This window comes from Protopterus annectens, chromosome 8.part0, assembly GCF_019279795.1.
Source record: "Protopterus annectens isolate FY-2018-M chromosome 8.part0, PAN1.0, whole genome shotgun sequence".
Classification (NCBI taxonomy): Eukaryota; Metazoa; Chordata; order Ceratodontiformes; family Protopteridae; genus Protopterus; species Protopterus annectens.
This window is the reverse complement of record NC_056741.1, coordinates 738,856,274-738,875,966: the sequence shown is the minus strand read 5'-3', so window position 1 is coordinate 738,875,966 and position 19,693 is coordinate 738,856,274. Positions and strand designations below refer to the sequence as shown.

Here is a 19,693-nt window from a genome sequence, read left to right as displayed (position 1 = left end):
TCACAGCTGGTAAATCTGTGCCAGGCTTTCCCAGTTGTATGTGTGTGTGTGTGTGTGTGTGTGTGTGAGTGTGTGTGTGTGTGTGTGTGTGTGTGTGTGTGTGTAAATCAAATATCCAAGTGTGTGTATGTGTGTGTCAGCTGCTTGTAACAGGAGCACAGAGCTCCAAAGTGGTCAGTGTGGAGTCATGCATGGGGCCAGGGAAGAGTGTCCAGCTCCAGTTGTGGGTGTGCTCTATGTGTACTGTTAAGGGAACTTGTGCTTGGCGCAAAGATCTGCATCAGAAAATACTGTGTACATCCATTTTTGTTCTTAGTGGTTGTCCCTCACTGGTGTCACTGGTGAGGATTGAGGTTTCTTGATTACTGGCCCAGACTAGGGACCATCACATATTGGTGGCTACTGAATGGGAGATTAATTGAACTTCAGTAGCCTGTGGACAGTTGCACTGAATGTGTGTGTACTGTCAGCAGCCACAAGGTAAACATACAGAGTTTAATTTTAACAACAGTTTTATTTATTTTTGTTAGTTTAGTTTAGTTAGGGAAAGCAGGCAGAGATGTCAGCAGAGGATTATGGCAAGCTGACAAAGAACCATTTGGCCATGGTATGCAAAGCAAGAGGACTGGTGCATGCCAGCCTGACTAAAGATGGAATTATTTCAGCCTTAATCACAGCTACAGCATGGTCTATCAACCAGGAAGACAGCCAGTCTGGTGATGGGGATGTGCATCCTTCAGAAACAGGACATTTCACCTTTTCCTTAGAGGACGTAAAAACTCATTTGGAGTTAAAGACACTTGAACTGGACACTAAACATTTGGAATTAGAATCAGCTGAGAGACTGCAGCATTTGGAGGCCAAAGAAAAGGAGAAACAGCACCAGTGTGAGAAGGAGATGCTGAATCTTTGTCAGGGTCATGGAGGTACTGGGGAAGGGAATAACCATATCCCCCAGAAGCAATAAAGGCAGTAAATGTATTCCACAATTTACAGTGGGTGATAATTTTGATAGTTTTATTCATATATTTGAAAGAGTATGTAAACAGTAGAATGTTGACCAAGGGCTCTGAGTATTGTTCCTGACCCCCTTACTGTATGGTAAAGGTTTAACTGCTGTTTCTAAATTGTCTGATACTGATTGTTTAAAATATGATAAAGTAAAACAATGTTTATTGAAATGTTTTAAGTTAACACCTGAAGCTTACAGAAAAAAAGTTTTGTGAGCATAGATGCAAGGCAGATGAATGTGTATGTGTTTATATTGCTGAGTTAATCACTTATTTTTGTAGGTGGGTGAGTGAGTTTTAGGTCACCACTTTTGAAAGGCTGGCAGACCTGTGGGTGAGGGAACAAGCTCGTAGCATTTTGTCTGAGGACATGAGAATCTGGTTGGCAGACTAGGAGTGTAACTCTGCAGATGAACTTAGGAGAAAATGAGATCTTAGCAAGCAGGGCATCACTGCATAAGAAGGGGATACCCAGTGCTGCACATGGATGAAAGGGAATCCATGGTGGGCAGCCTAATCCACCCCAACAGAGTCTGCCAGTAACAGGATGAATCCACTAGTTTAGGTATATGACCAAAATTAAGGGTTAGCTGTTTTAAATGTACCCTGTCTACTCCACTTATGGCACTATAATAGAACCAGTTAAACAAACAAAACTATGGTGTCACAATAGAGAACAACCTATCATTTGATAAACACATATCACTCATAATTAAAAAAATTCACATCAAACTTGGTGCACTATATAGGGCCAAACCTTACCTTACTCAAAACGCCAGACCAGCCACAGCCAGATCCCACCTCCTATCTACTCTCCTCTACTGTTCTCAAATTTTCACTAACCTGAGCATGTCTGATTTACATCTACTTGATTCCTGCTATAATAAAATTTGCTGCTAATATATCCAATAGGACCCATCATTGCCTTGCTCTTCAAAAACTATACTGGCTTGAATTTTCCAATCTCTTATCACTCAATCATCTCACCACTGGCCACTCCATTATCCACAAACCTGAAAACCACCCTCCACTCTCCAACCGAGTACAACTAAATAACCCCAGGATCCATAGATCATCTGATAAACTTATACTCAAGTGCACTGGCCCAGTAATCAAGGAGCCTCAGTCCTCACCACTAACACCAGTGATGGGTGTGCACATTGGTATGATAACTAGTACACACACAGTAAAGTACAATTTCCCTTAAGAGCACACAGAGATCACGGTCAGTCCGGGGCTGCTGTCTCCCTTTCTGCCCAGATCACCAATAAGACTCTCCACTGACACAGCTATAGGGTACAGGTCTCAGCCTAGTGGTCAAGCTAAAACCCCCAGCACCTTCTCTGTCCAACCAGTGCTTCGTGTCCCTGCCCAAGTAGCTGACACACACACACACACACACACACACACACACACACACACACACACACACACACACACACTTTGAGATATGAGTTATATATAAACACACAGACACTCCTGGGGAAGGCTGGCACAGGTTCTCCAGCTATGCCTCCTTCTCCACCCAGGCTATACGGTAGAAATCACTGCCACCAACCACTAATATCAGCTACTAATAAGGCCCTTACCAAAGGGTGTCCAATTTTACTGTGCAATATTATTATTATCCAATTATTACAGCAAGGCTTATTGGAGTGGCTTGGACAGTATCACTATATACATGTAATGTACTCTAGAGCTTAAATTATCTCTATACAAAAAAGCCACAGTTGAAAGGTTTACAAATATTTAATAATAAATAATTAAAACACAAGACAAATCTCAATTCAACACAGTGCTAGTCAAGAGTTCAGAGATCACAGGAAAATGCTTAAAATAATACTGTAGAATAGTCTGACATATAGAAAACAGCTAGTCTAATCTTACTATTTTCTATCTATTTCTAAGAGAAACAATGTTCTAAATAACTTACATACATACAGAGCAAAGGCAGAGTGCTGGCAATGTTCTCAGTTCTGAGAAAATGCAAAATGCTCTAATTCTCGCTCTCTGAGAAAGTCTTAAATTGATAACACATCACTGCTGACTCAGTTTAGATTACATCATTGTTGACACTTCTCTGGTTTAATTTCCCAGGAGAACAGAAACTCAGAGTTTAACATATCTTTTTGTAATGTGCATCTGCAGAAAGCCACAACAATAAAATGCATTATACATGTAAAATCTAGCATTTAACTCTGGTCTCAAAACAATAGAAATAATTTGCTAGCCCAGACATCACATCTCCGAGTTTGAGATCAAACAGTCATACAATGCTTGACTTATCAGCTTTCTTCCAGCAGAGTGCACCGTGGTTACATTTCTGAAGCTCATTACAACATATAGTTTAATCATAACATATAGTTCTCTTTTACATTTGTTTGTAAAACTAGCCCGTGGATTACATTAATATTTACAAATGACATAATTATTTACAAAATTCTATCTAGCTAGGCTGACAGCCTTTCAGTTTTTCACACAAGGTAACAAAGTCCCATAATTACTTTGGCAACTCCCTCTTCTCCTGTAAAGTAGCCAAATAGTGGAAACTAATACCCCAGAATATCCTAAAACACACAGATAGTCATAGCTTCAAACAACTCCTAAAGGAATACTTTACTCAACAATGGCTATGCTCCTCTAATACTCCTGGCTAGTTTCTCATGCCAGCAATCAAATGTTTTTTCTGCTATCTTCTCCTTGTCCTACTTCTACCAAATGAAAATACCATAATGGTTTATATTAGTTATGTATCTAATGAGTTCATATTACTGTCTGTAGTAAGGCTTAGGAAATGTAGTGTTTTCTGTTTACATTCTTTTTTTTGTAAATTGTGATTGTAGGCAACTGGTAAACTTTTGTATATTCTTTGTAAATCTTTGTAAAAATTTTGTAATCTTTTTTGTTCTGTTGTTATGGAGCTTTTCTTCCTGGGTCTCCACTGAAAATGGGATACTTGCCCAGCTGGACACTACCTGGTTAAGAAATGTAAAAAAAAAATAAAATAAATGTACCATAAAAATGTCCACTGAAGTAAAGTGGTGAACAAAAGATGAGGGAGTCAACAAGTGAGAATAACAGTATGCCAGTGGTAAGTTTTCTGGAGACAACACCGGTATCAAATTTCACCAGAGTTTGTATCCTATGGATGCAAGACAGGCCACTGCTAGGAGAGGCACAGCCTCTGACATAACCATTGTGAAGCCTGCAGTGGTTAAACAGGAGCAGTACTTGCTTGGGCAGTCCACTCCAGTCAGAGCTTTAGGAGGGGCCACATTCCAAATACCTTTGGCCAGGGTTCACCTTGACTGGGAGGCTGGTAAAGGAAGCAAGCAGGTAGGTGTGTTTGAAGATATCCCTGCAGATGTCTTGTTAGGGGATGATTTTGATAATGCAGTACCTTGTGTGCATTCTATTACATGCAGTTAGGTGTGGAGACAGGCATGTGGGTCTGGTATCCTGGAAGAGACCCAGACAGACTCCACACCTAAAGTTGGGGCTGGTGATGTGACTATTTCAGGGAGGGAGCTGCCCTGTAGCAGTGAGCCTGAAAGTGGGTCACTGCTGCTGGTAGGTACTGATGTGCCCATGGACAGAGTGACTGCAAGGACAGAGGTGAATGCTACTACCCAGGCTGACAGTGAGGTACCGCTGTCAGAAAATACCAGGCTTCCTGTAGAAAGGGAGCTGGGAAGGGACACAAAGGTAGAGTTGAGACAAGCTCAGCTTTCATATCCTACCTTACGAGGCTTGAGGGAGTTAGCTAAGGAGGCACCTGTTTCTCAAGGAAAAGTGGAGTCAGTATACTGGAACAAAGAGTTACTTTATAGAGAGAGAACCCCTGAGGGAGGGCTAGTGGGTGAGGTAATACAGCAGCTGGTAGTGCCCAGAACCGACAATCTGGCACTTCTAGCCATAGTTCATGACATTCCTTTTGCAAGTAATATGGGCATAAAGTATACCAAGAGATGTATTATGCAAAACTTTTATTGGCCTGGGATTGCAAGGGGTGTAACAGGGTACTGCAGGACCTGTGAGCAGTGCCAAAAGGTAGACAAGGCAGGATACAAGCTCAAAGCTCCTTTGATGCCTTTTCCTGTGATTGAAGATTTCAGAGGGTAGCTATGGATATTGTGGGGCCTCTGAGTACCCCAACCTCCATGGAAAAGAAGTATATCCTGGTTGCAGTAGATTATGCTACTAGATACCTTGAGGTGGTGGCTCTGTCTTCCATGGAGGCAGAGAAGGTGGCAAATGCTTTGTTAGACATTTTCAGCAGGGTAGGTTTCACAAGTACTGACTGACAGATGTGCCAATTTCATGTCAGACCTGGTGGTTTATCTGTGGAAGCACTGTGGGTGAAGCACCTAAAGAACAACCCCTACAGTCCTTAGACTAATGGTCTTGTGGAGAGGTTAAACTCTACACTAAATACCATGCTAAGTGCATTTGCAGGCCAGTTTAAGAGAGAGTGGGACATATATTTGCCTCATCTGCTGTTTGCATACAGAGAGGTACCCCAGGAATCCACAGGAGGTTTTTCACCCTTTGAATTGCTGTATGGGTATAGGGTGAGGGGGACTTTATATTTGATTTGTGATGCATGGGAACGTGAATGTGAATCCCACAAGGAGTCTGTTGTGGCATATGTCCTAAACCTCAGGGCAAGGCTAATGAGCTCATGGACTTGGCCCAGAAGAATCTGACAAGAGCCCAACTGCAGAAAAAGGTTGGATATGACACAAAAGCTCAAGCTGAGAATATGCTGTGGGACAACAGGTTATGGTTCTCATGCCTGTCAGACAGAATAAGCTGCAAGCAGCTTGGGAGGGACCCTTTAAAATGGTAAGGAAAGTCAGTGATATTATTTACATGGTAAACCTGCTAGGCAGAAGGCCGGGACACAAATTCGTCTTCTACCTGATACATAGAATGGGGCATGGTAAGATCAGGCCAGAACCTGCCAAAGTGGAAGTAATTCAGGTGTGATCTGCCACTGTTACCAAAAAGCAGGTGTGGGCATTCTTGGGTCAGTGGACTACTATAGAAAGTTTGTTCCCATTTGTAGTACAATAACTGCTCTCATCATTGACCTGATGAGGAAAAACAAGCCAGATAAGGTAGTGTGGACCCCAGCCTGTGAGTAGGCATTTCAAAACCTTAAAGGGGCTTTGGGAGGACCCCCTGTATTAGCCAGTCCAGATTACAGCAAAGAATTTGTTGTGCAGGTGGATACTTCAAATCATGGGGTGGGGGCTGTACTCAGCCAGGTTTCCTCAGAGGGACAACAGCACCCAGTATATCTCAGCCATAGACTCCAACCCTGGGAGGAATGCTATGCGGCTGTAGAAAAGGGATGTCTACCAATAGTATGGGTACTGCAGAAACTTCAACCATGTATGTATGGAAGGAAATTCACTGTGGTTACAGACCACAACCCCTTAACATGCCTACATTGTGCCAGCCAGCAAAATGCCACGTTATTAAGGTGGAGCCTAGGGTTGCAGGCATATGACATAACAGTGCAGCACCATAGTGGGATCAGCAATGCTAATGCAGATGGGGTCACAAGACAGGGTACAGGTTAATGTGTTCCCAGACAGGCTCATTTCTCTCAAGCAATGTTTCTTCAGGGTCACTTGAAAAACTAGAGTTTGCAAAGGGGGGAGAGATGTGATGATATGAGGTAATGCCATTGGGTCTGTATTATATCCTCGAAGAGTCAGTTAAACGAACAGCATTTTACATCAAAATGCTATTTAGTGAACTCGCTGCTGTGAGGGGCTGTGCCCCCAACACCCCCTACTTATTATATATACCAACTCCGACATCACAGTACAGTGAGGAAAGGGCAAATCTTCCGATTTTCACTGTAACGTGATCTCAGTATGAACAGTTCGCTGAATGGGATTTCGATGTAAAATGCCATTCAATGAACTGACTCTTCAAAGATATACTATAGACCCATGCCATCTGTGCCAGGGATTGTAAGCAGTGCATGTGTAACATATGCCAGCATAGCTAGCTGGATTTTTGTAAAGAATTTTATGTCACTTGACTATCACACTAATTTGTACAGATGCTTGTTTTAAAAATGTATTTGTAAAGTTGCTAGTGTTAAAAGGCAACAGTGGTCATTCTGGACAGAAAAGAGATATTACATGTATGTCAGACAATATTATTATAACTGATTAAATGTATATGTTTTAACAGAGAATTCTGGAAGGGAAGAGGTTAATCTCAGTCCAGCTAATTTTGAAAAATAGGTTGAACATTTTTATCTTACAGGTCTGAATGTGGCCAGAGACAAAATGCATGGTAAAACCAGGACTAGGAATCTCACTGTATTGTCCTTATGGGTGAACTAATTGCTGCTCTAAAAGGGTGGAAGTTTTTGCAATTGTTTTATAGCTTTCAGAAGCTGCAAGAGATCTTCAAACCTGACAGGAAGTATCTATCACAGATATCTCACACAACTACAAACCTCATTTTTGTCTTGCTGTAGCAAACAACTCAACACACATCATCTTGCCTTGCTGTAGTAAGTAACTTAACTAGGGAATAGTAATTGTTTAGTCAATCAGGAAAATATAATGAGATTAGTTAAATATTGCTTTTCTGCATCTGTGTGAATCTATCCAACTGTGTTATTTTTATATCTCCTGTGATTGAAACTCTGGTGTTTATTGTAACTAAATATTCAGTATTCTCATCTTTGGTATATATTATGTATTATTAAATATTTCTATATCTTTCATTGTGGCTGGTCTTTTAGAGAATACTTTCAACATCTTAAGAGTAATTATGCTTATTTTTAGTGACACTGTGGCTGCTCCTGAAAGCCTTGCTGCATTGCTCAAACTCTCCTATTTGTATTAGTATTAATTTTACTCAGCGGTGGTGGTGCTGCGGTAGCATTGTCGCCTCACAGTAAGACGTTGTCTGGTTAGATTCTCAGCTAGAGCGTCTTCTGTGTGGAGACATGAGTGAATGGGCGTACCTTCGTTGTAAGGTTGTGCGTTGGGGCCGGCAACTCGGCACGTAAAAATCTACTGCCAATCATTAGCGGACTGGAGTTCCGCTGTGGCGACCCCTAACCGGGAAAAGCAGAAAGACACAACAACATAATTGGGTACCCTTGCAGCAGCCTTAGAGTAGCTGACTAGTGGCAGTGTAATTACTTTATAGCCTGAGCAGTGAGGGACAGCTGGTAAATCTGTGCCAGCCTTTCCCAGGTGTGTGTGTGTGTGTGTGTGTGTGTGTGTGTGTGTGTGTGTGTGTGTGTGTGTGTGTGTGTGTGTGTGTGTGTGTGTCAGCTGCTTGGAACAGGGACACAGAGCTCCAAAGTGGTCAGTGTGGAGCCTTGTTTAGGGCCTGGAGAAAGAGAGTCCAGTCCCATGTCTGGAGTGTGCTCCCTGTGTGGTCTTAAGGGAAATTGTGCTTGGCGCAGAGAGCTGCATCTGAAAAAAATGTGTGGATACATTTTTGTTCCTAATGGCTGTCCCTCACCTATATTAGTGGTGAGGATTGAGCACCTTGATTACTGTCCCAGAGTAGGGACAGTCACAAGGAGGCATTAAAAAGTGTGGCAAACAACTGCTGAAGCACCATTGCAGGAACATAATGAAATGTGGAAAGAATGTAGGTCTCGCTAAACACCGCGGTCAAGAGATGAGAGTAATAAATGAAAAAATGAAGGCGCATACTACCGTGAGAAATAGGAAAATAAGAAAAGGTTTTAGTGGGTCAGAAGAAAGGTGAACAGCTATAGGCTAAGCAGTTGCTGAGAGACCTCAGCCAGAAGAATAAGGGTTAAGCAAACTACATACTTTATGTACATTGTAGAACACTTGTATGGATAGCACAGCATCTCTGCGGTTAAGATCTATGTCCCACAGCTTCAGGCTACAGGGATATATCACGACCTCTAGTCACTGCTTTTATGGATTTACTTGTTGATTGGCTACTGTAATCTTTCTGCATATATTGCATTTAATCTTGTTCTGATCATGGCTGAAAAGGATTTTAGATAAGTCACGTCTCACTTACTCAGTTAACAAGTGAACAAACTAAAAGAGGACTCAATTAGCATTTTATGTGATTCCTCAGTGGATTATTAGCAAAGGTGGAGTGAGAATGAGAGCAATACATGTCAGGCAGAAATAATGAATTATTTTCCTTTGTACAGAGAAGTGGTGGGAAAGGATGGTAACAGACAGGCTGGGCACATGCAATGAGAATAAATGGGCAGTTGGAAAATGATTAGTGAAGAAGTTCAAAAGGAACTCAAGAAACTCTGAAATGTTAAGGTACAGGGATCGGACATGGCAGTTCCCTTGGTGATGAAAACATTTGACAGTAGTACTTGGTGATCCATTATCTGAATGATCAAGTTTCTTCTCTAGAGTGTCTAAAAAGTACAAAAGGATGGCAATGATAGTTCTGTTTAACACAACCCTGCCCGAGAAGGTGTCAGGTAATTATAAGCTTGTTGTCCACTCTGTATTTGCATAGAAAGTTGTGGAAAAGATTCTGAGAGGCTCGCAAGTAATATTGCTGAACGATGGTTATCAGTGGATGATAGCATGGCTTCACATGATAGGAGTTTTGTTATTCCTTTTTGGTCCAGTTTTATAACTGCATAACCACGTTGAATGACAAACAGAACTCTATGAATTTGGTTTATCCAGACTTTAGCTATGCCTTTTACACTATGCTGAATGTCATTTGGCTTATATCTTCACATACAAAATAATAATCAAGTCTTGGAGAAACCTTATAGTTGTGATTATAATGTGTGTATCCTTTTAAATGTGGGTTCTTGAACCACCATAATCAGTTACTGAATATTGTAAAAGAAAATCCTTTAATTTCTTAACCTGTGGCTTCCTACTGCATGGTTGATCATCGCTGATAAAGTCTGTAGCTAGTGTTATCCTTTTTGACTTATAAATAAATAATGTTCTCTAAAATGCCTAGTAAAAAGGCAGCATAAACTGTAAAGGATTATATCATAAAAAGGTATGATCCAACTTGAATATTTGCCTACAAAATGCTAGCACCTGAGTCCTTAATTGTTTAAAATTTTTTTATTTATTTATTCATTTATTTTGGATAGAATCAAGATGCCAACCATTTTAGATTTATCTTCTGAATTGATCTTAACGTTTGATACATGTTTTACATTTAATAAATACTTGTTATTTTTGAGATGCAAGATACATTTTTTGTAGACAGGGGATTCCTACTTTATGATGCTTCAATAATTTTAGTATATTGCCCCCTCTTTATGGGGTTTGTCAGACCATCTAGATTTTTTGAAATTATCCCAATACTATAAAGTACTCCCATCCACCCTCCAAAAAGTCAGTGACCATATCTGCATTAGTCCAGATAATTCCCAGATCTGGGAGCTATGGAAGAATTTCAATTGCTGTCATCCCTTTCTGTGATTCCTTTGTAGATGAAAATATAAGATTCAGGCATTGTATCAAATTTGTATGACAGCAGAAAAAAGAAGTCTTGAAAGAATTCTTTTTTGCCAGAAAGTTTTCCTGATCTCTGCAAAAGCCTTACATTTTGAAAGAACCTCAGGAGGGAGGTCTTAAAAAATCTTATCAATGATTGATTCATTCAGTCTGGGTATGTCTGCTTTCAAAAGAAGGTGTTTGACCTGCTCATTTTTTGAAGTAATTCTGAGTACAGTTTCCTTTCTTAGACAAGCAATCAAGTTTTAACATAATTTTTTTGAACCCAAGAAGGAATGTCAGTACAGGACTGTGAAATTGTAGCTAAATCCTCTTTACCTGTTGAAATATCTTTATACTTTCCTGAAAAATTCAGGCCATTTCAATATTTCTAAGACATATCTGTCATAGGTAAGAATTTTTGTGGGTCCATCTGAGCTATAAAGGTCATCTTGCCATTGACTTGCTGTAATGAATCAGAACAGACTTCCGTATCCAGAAAGTTAGCTTCCATCAGATTTTCTGCCATGCTGACCCTAGAAGTCTGGATGCCCTTCTCTCATGAGGCACTAACCTGAGATGAAAAGTACTTTAAAATCTTGTCCGAGGGTTTGCTGGCCTTCTTCTGCTATGAGTATTAACTGAAAATAGATCCCAAACTACAACTTCCAGATGTGACTCTGAAGAGTCACTCACACGATCCTTTGCTCTTCTTCTGACTTGAGTTTAAAAAAATGGCTTCTGAAGTCTCCTCTGGTGCTGCATCCTTTGCACCACTCACAATATGTCTATTACCATTCCACTAAATGTAATAACATAAAATAGTATCACCCTTACTGATTTTACTTAATGTAATCTTAAATTAGTTTTATATTTAAGCTGTGAAAAATAAAAATATTGGTTATGATCAAGTGGTTCATAGACAGTGCACTCATTGATTGTTCATCCCAACAGTACATCATGGCCATTCCAACACAATAGTATCTCTGGGCATGTATAGTCTAGTACGGAAATAGTCACCCCTTTGTCAGTGAGGTTCTTTGCAGCTTTAGCCAAAACACTAGATACCCTGTAACATTCTGCAGAGTGGCTTGACTTTACTGAATCTTATGCCTGTAGATTGCAAAGGACATGGAGGTGTCTAGCTCTGTGCACTGAGGTTTCTGAACTCTGCAAGTGTGTAAGTGAATCACCTATTATTATTATCCTATAAGGTGAAACCTGTTGGAGTCTCTTGCATGTACTGAGTAGCATAGATTACAGCTTGTTGAAATCCACAGCTAGATATCATTGAAGGAATAAGCAGTGAATGCTTGCTAGCACTGTGTTTTAGTGTCTTATGACTTTTTCAATGCTTTGAGTGCCAGATGGCTTTGTAGTCTGGATAAAATAGGTCACTGTTAATGGTTAAGTAGAACAGCCTAGGATTAGTCCTCTGGGCAACTGTATCCAAGCCTTTAAATGGGTGGCAGCTGCAAGCAGCGTGCACTACCATTGTAAAGATCAACGACAAAAGTGTGACTACTTTTATTTGCATACTAAGATTAACAGTGTAGTGTCTTAGAGAATTTTTTTGTAGTACTTTTATGCATCCCCACTTGCTGACCCTCAGATTCCCTTCTATGAGTTGTACTTGTTTATTCGCTATCAGTGATTATATGGCCACTGATTCAGGGGAGGGGAGAGATGGCAGGTTGTAGATGACATTCAGGCAGGCATGAAAGCAGTTTTCCCCTGGGCCATTCTAGGGCCTTCAGAGGATCAGTCTTCTGTGCAGACTATTGCCCCTTGAATAGCTTACCAGTTCCATACTTTAGATTGTTCTGACAGGCAGTCTGGGAGTCTGCAGGAGAAAACCAATATCACCATCAGACCTCTCCTGCAGTCTTAAAGCTTATAGATAATTTGCCACTCCTCTCCCGCCAGTGCCACTTCCCTGATTTGAGTATGGACCCAAAGGGAAACTCTAATTAATGCGGACAACTGGTTGCTTTCCTTTCAATGCTGATGTCTCTACTGGTGGATGACGTGCTGGGATCACTATAAAGGACTCCTGTCCTCTTGCTTGCGTATGCATGTTCCCACACACCTGCAGGAGGAGCTGCTATCACTGGATTAGGAGCGCTGAGCCCACATTTGCTTTTCCTGGCTGTATCTTTGTTGCCTTAAGGACTGTTTTTGCACATGCAGGCAACTCCACCCTCTCCCACCCAGATCCTACTATAGCACCAAAGTTTTTACCTAACTTTAAATTATCTTTGTTGTACTCATGGCTTTAACCCTGTACACTATGAAGCTGGAATTCCTCTTTCTTTAAGGAACAGCATTATGGGAGTTACTGAATATATGTAGCTGGTAGGTGGGAAGGGCAGCAGCTCCATTTGAGGAGGTGCAAGGGAAAAATCCCCCGGTAAAAATGTTTACAAAGTGATACAGGAAGTTTTGAAGTTCATTATTTATGTGCATGGGATTGTAGCTTTGTGATTTTTCATTATATGTCCACAGTCCCATCAATAGTATTATTCTTAAAGCCAGTTCATAAAGGATTGTGGATGAGCAACATAGGTTCATAGGTTCATAGGTTAGTACTAGGCTATCAGCCCTAGGGCTTATACAAGCCTAGCCATAACAATTCCCTGGCTATTTCTTCCCACAGTATTTACTTCCCTGGACCCCTGTCTAGCAGGACAACTGACGTGATTCTCGGGGTGAATTTCCTTTCTCCCATCCAATCATCAAAGCTCCTTTTGAAGAGAGCCAAAGAGGTGCTCTGCTTGACATGTATGGGCAGTCTATTCCAGAGTATGGGGAGTCTCTGGGTCAGGAACCTATCCCTCCAGCATGTTTTGTTCATTGTGATGACAAGGTTTAGATCCCTGGAGCGTGTGTCTTTGAGGGATTGGGATTTCTTTAACTGTAGCATGTCCAACAGCTCTGGGTTTGACATGACCTTGTATGTTAAGCAGAGATCGCCTCTGAGTAGACGATATGTGACAGAGTATAGGTGGATTTTTTTTTAGATGGTCAGCATAGGGCATCATGGGCAATTCTTTTAAGGGTCTTGGCACTATGTTTCCAAGGGATGACAGTATGCCAAGACTGCTCCCTGCTCTGCTGTCAAGGCAGAGAGTGATCTATAGAGGTGTTGGTCTTCATTGCTGTGACAATGGATCAGGATGCATTGATTTACAGTACTAATGCAAGGATCCAATGCGGACAGTAATACTACTGGACAGAACACTGTTGCATTGCTGTTAACAACAGGGAATATATATGGTTGTGGTAACACGTTTGTGTTTGTCACGTAGTATCCCATTGCCAATAGGATTTGGAATTTCTACCATTCAAAGGAGGTTTTTTTTTTAATTCTTCACTACCTCAATGTCTCTGGTAGGAAAGCAAAACATCACCCGGAAAGGTGGATTGCTGTTGTCAAAAACACTACCTCAACTACAAGTACATGGTTCAAGTCCCATAAATTACTCCATTTGGTCCAGCCCATACTCAGATGGACTAGTATTTGTGAATTGCATACAGTCTGGGGCATGTAATGTGTATGTGTACTTGCATCACTGCTGAGACCATGGACTCTATGTGCTTGTGGTAGTAGGTTTGCCTGTGCCATGGTGACCTCTCCTGCTAGTAGGTTTTCCTGCAGTGGAAAGGAATTTAACTGGTCTTCTGCTAAACATGACCTCTTTTCACCTAGATGATTTGTATATTTTGAGTACAATGTGAATTGTAATTCAACAGTGTGGCCGGCATTATTTAGGACCCAGAAATTATAATGTTCAATTTGCATCTTGTTTTACATGTAGAGACTAGTTTTCATAGCGCTTTAGTTCACTATGGTAAGTATTCTCACCTAGAATCTAAATTTACAGAAGACAAGAGTGGAGAGTTATTTTACTGTAATGAATTCCAATACAGTGCCGACATCTGCAAAGGATGGCCCAGAATTACGTATAATGCTCCAAAGCTGTGGGGATTGACTCTGCCTGACAGCAAATGAACCATAAAGTCCTGAGACATGACCAGTACTCCAAACTGTTATCCCTTGGATATAAAGCTGTCAGTGAGGAAATCACAAGCTTATGTGTAGGAACAGATGCACTGAAGTTTAGCAACAGCATACTCTGCAGGGTTGTTGTGAATTGTGTTGAAAACGTTTTCAGTTTACTAAAGTTGGTAGTCTTCACATGCTCAGCAGCAGTATTAACAACTGTGAATTGTATCATCTAAGCACATTAATTAAAAAAAGTCATGTGCACACTTACACACACAAATATACACAACCTAGTATATTATCATTACCCAGAACATTTTGTAGAAAATGCTGTGCTTGATTCAATCCCAGGAGTTTCTTAAATATGGAATCATTCTTGGTCCTGTGGAGCAAGACATTCTTGTTAACTCTGAAATGATTTAAACTTCTTGTTTATATAATTTTTGTTCACTTTAGATGGTTATACATCACTTAGGTTATACACTTCTTGGAAATATGTTTCAAGTCCACAGTTTCTTTCAGCAGTAATTGAAGGGTCATATAATATCCTCTGTCAGCATGCCACAGGTGTATTGTATTGAGTGACATGAGTGACTCCAGCACCTCTCATCCTCTGAGAATTAGAAATCATACCACATGACATTTAAAAATCACAGGATTGCATCAGAAAGAGGAGCACGTTTATTTTTCTCAACAGGAAGTCTTCATATTCTAGAGTCTATACAGTTAGTGACAGAGAATCTTGTATGGGCTTATTTTATTTGGTAACTAAGTTATGTACCCATAAACAGTCTAACTTTCTATAGATAATCAGTAACACTGGGAGGAGTAAGGATACATCTGTGGGCCAAAATCATAACTTTATGCCTAAATCACCGCATTTGAGAAGTGTGGTGATTCCTGTCAGCAGAGCATAATGACCTTTCATTATACAGTTTGCCTACAAAATTATTTTCAAGAGAGTCTGTCATTCTCTGTACACACTGTATTACCCAAAATGACATATGGGCCTAGATGACCTTGAGATCTTTGTCAGGTTACTATACAGCTGTGCGCTAACATAGGAGGTATGAAACTTCTTTCCATAGCTCCTGATCTTTGAAATTTGCTTTTGGGTAGCCCTACAGGTTTCATTTTATTAATGGTTTTCAGGAAACTAAATGAACACAAATACTTAAAAAAGGAGTATTTGGCATGGTTTTATGTAACGCACAAGGTGAAAACCATCTTTCAAAGACTGCCATTAAAACAGAGGCAAACAAATTTGGAGATGGCGAGTAGAAGCCAATCAGTTTCTGATCTGTATTTGTCCATTTCTGAAGGTATAATGCATCTTCACTAAGTTGCAGCTTAATAACATTTGTTAGCTTATTTGCTTACATAATTTAACAGTCAGCATTTCTAAATCACTTCATAAGCTTACTCACCAGTGACATCTTTTCAGACAATATCAGTTGATTACATGGTAATTGCACGCCTTTATTTTCCTCTTCTGTCTCTGGGCTCACATTACTCATCCTGGAATGTGATTTTCTAATAAACCACTGAGTTCAAAGACTATTAAACACCTACTCACACCTTTTAATATTCACTTGACTTCTGACTGTTCCCCTTCAAGAATGATAAATGGTAAATGAGCACAGCTCGATTAAGCCAAATTATCTTCTTTATTAAGTAACATGCTTGTTTCAGTCCATGAAGAAAGGCGACAAAACATTTTTTTACTTTTGACCAGAAAAAGTGCTTAGTGTCTCCTTTCAGAAAAATTCACTTTTACTTAACACTCAAGTGTCTCTGTAGTTGTTTTGTGGTCAGCTTTTTTATACACAGAGTTACTGTGTTTTACTCACTTCCCTTTGAAATAAAATGACTGTTTACTTAAACCCTTTGTTTTCTTCCTAACATAGCACTCATTTTTTCTTTTACCTGTACAAGCCATCAAGGCAATCGATGCAACTGAGTACTTAAAACAGTTTACTTCTTTGAATATTGATATAATTATCCGCTGTGTGGCCAGTTGAAAAACAGTGTGTAAAACTAATCATCAATGAATATTTTAACAGGTTTCAGATGTTGAAAATTAATTTTCTTTACCTTATACACAACTCAAAAGTTCAGACTGCATGCTTTCTAAATATTTATGTCATAGGTTCATAGGTGATTACTAGGCTAATGGTACAAGAGCCTTTACAAGCCTATCTAGTAATACCCAGGATATGAGAATATTTTATCTTAATTCCCCAGATATGGGATGGGGTGGTATCGGGGTAGTGGGTCTTTGGGTATTGGAGCCCTGAATCATTTTACAGACTGCCTCTGTCCATAAGAGACATAGACAGTATCCTGGGAATTTATGCTTCCCCATCCATTTATCCAAATTCTGTTTTGCAGAGAGTGAGGGATGGGCTTTGTTTTATGAAGAGAGGAAGTTTATTCTGTAGATGAGGTAGCCTTTGGCATGTGAGTCTGTCTGTCCAGCAAGTTCTGTTAGAGTCACAGATATGTTTGGTGCGAAATGGCTGTAAATCGAATTCTATAAAGGGTGTTAAATAACTTTCCCATATTCTTAGATATACTAGAGCTTACTCAGGTGTACACTTGTTTATGAATAGATGGAAGAGATTGCCATAAAAGGCTTCCTTTCTGCCTCTGGGTAGGTCACAGTATGAAACTATCTACCCATTTATATTTCTTTGGGATGCTTTATATATATGCATTTTGTAGTAAAGTACTCATCTGTTTCTCAATGGCTCCTTTCATCCCATCTTTGTAAAGAAATCGATTAATTGTGCTGTTTGAGTTTCTCAATGAAGCTGGTGAACAGTTATAGGTATGTTTTTCTAGCATTCTGCATAATGTTGGTGCATACAGAGATTGCTTTTTTTAGCAAAGTTAACTGATGCTTTCATTCCACTAGTTAACTTTCCTAATAATTATCATCTTTGTCAACCATCCATTCAAGCCAACCCTCTGTTCTTCAATGCTTTTTCCATGTTTTCCTGCATTTATCTAATCATATATTTACTATTCAGTAACACTACACAGTCATGTAGTGTTTTGACACATCACAAAATATCACAGAAGAAAGGTTGTAGGTTCTATTAGTTGAAGTTGTAGTGTGTCAGAACTGTCTGTGTTGAAAATACAGTGCTTTCTGTTTTGTGGGACTCAGTGAGGAGGCAAAAGGTGAATTTTATTTTTGCTTTTTTTGTGTGACCCTGGATGTGGTGCCTGTATAGTGGGGATGCAAGGGGGTGCCCGCTGCAGGGGCAAGTGTTAAGGACTTTTGGTTAATGTTTTTGATGATTGCTGCATACATTATGGTACAGTGTAGGTTTAAATAATTTTGTGGTGATTAAGCTCATGTCAATAAATGGCATGCAATTAATCATACTAAAACCTATTAGTTTAATTGTTTGAGTAATTAATCCACATATAATAACAAGTACAAAAAATGACTTATTTTTTAGGCAGTGTCTTATTCTGCCCTATATCTATGCGGAGGAAGAACTCTAATACTGTGGGGAAGTGCTCTTGGTCTTTCAGAGAAAAATGCATGAAAATGAACTAGCTATGTTATAGATCTGTCCGATTTAAAAAAAAAAACAGTATGTAGCTAATTGATAAAAATATAAAAGAAGCTGAATTGAATATGCCTTTTTAACAAAAGTGTAACATTTAAAAGGTCATGTATAAATTGTTTATGACTCTATATTTGCCACTATGCAAATATATTGCAGCTTGGAAATAGAATAAACACTCGGCAGGTTTTTTGACAGGTCGAAAATTTAATAGTTCACAGATAACAACATTCGATGCATCTCTGATGGTTGTTAATGCTAGGAGTATTAATAATAACGTTTTTTATTGGAAAATTTGCCAGACCCGCGGTGGTGGTGGTGGTGCTGCGATAGCGTTGTCACCTCACAGTAAGTCGCTGTCCGGTTCGATTCTCAGCTAGAGTGTCTTCTGCGTGGAGACATGCGTGAATGGGCGTAACTTCGTTGAAGGTTGTGCATCAGGGATGGTAACTCGGCATGTAAAAATCAACTACCAATCATTAGCGGACCGGAGTTCCGCTGTGGCGACCCCTAACTGGGAAAAGCCGAAAGACAGACTATCCTAAACCTCTCTGGTTGCTGTGGCTGCTGTACTGCGTGCTTGCTCAGCCCCAAGCTCTAGCTGTACTCCTACCATAACCAACTCCTAACCTGTGTCTGACGACCTCGGTCCCTCCTACAGTGAATGCAACTTGGACTAACTGAACCTACACTGACCTCTCTGGGAATTGAATCCCCAAGCTCTAGCTGTACTCCTACCATAACCAACTCCTAACCTGTGTCTGACGACCTCGGTCCCTCCTCCAGTGAATGCAACTTGGACTAACTGAACCTACACTGACCTCTCTGGGAATTGAATGTATGTTTGGACTCCATTAATATTGATTTGTTTGACTCCCATTGGGTACCCTAAAAGAGTTCACAGCATTTCAGTACTCTAGCCGCCAATAGCCAGTTACCTCAGTCTTTACCTTTCCCCCTTATCTTTGGATACTCTTCCCTTTTCCAGCCTTTTTTCACCTTACTTTATCCCCTCTGCCTCCACACTACCATATCCTGTTTTTTTTCAACCCCTTCTCACTCTCTGTTTCCTACCTAGCATTAGAGCAGGATACTATCCTCTCTTGGCTACTACCTTGCTCCTATTTTTTGACTCCTTCTAGCCCTTCTTTAGACTGCAAGACTTAACTTCTGACCTCATTCTTCATTGTTACCTCCACTCTCTACCCTACTGCCCTTCTATCTGCCACCTAAACTGTTCTGCATTTCATACCTCTAACCTGCAATCACTCTTCCTTACCTCTCATTCCTCCTGCCCTCCTTCTGCATGCTTTACACTGCCTCTATGACTATCTAACACTATTAACTACCAGTGTTCTCTAGTCTTTTCCCAATCCTGTCCAGCTTGACTTTCTCCTTTCCTATCTCACTTACCTGCACTCCTGATTGTCTCCTTCTCATCTCTTCTTCTGTGGTGTCTAATCTCCCCTTCTTTGCCTATGACCCTGTCTTAGGGAATCCCTCTGTCCCACCTTTATAATCTTTCTATTTCTTTGCCTATGATCCTGTCTTAGGAAATCCCTCTGTTCCACCTCTATAATCTTTCCATTTTTACTGGGTGGACTACCTCCCTCTCCCCCTCTCACCTTC

General features: G+C 40.3%; 1 protein-coding gene across 2 annotated transcripts in view; it reads left to right on the top strand.

The window, feature by feature from the left end:
• The window catches only part of LOC122809011 (synaptophysin), a 1,240,178-nt gene that overhangs the window by 867,678 nt on the left and 352,807 nt on the right, over positions 1 to 19,693 (top strand). The window lies entirely within an intron of this gene.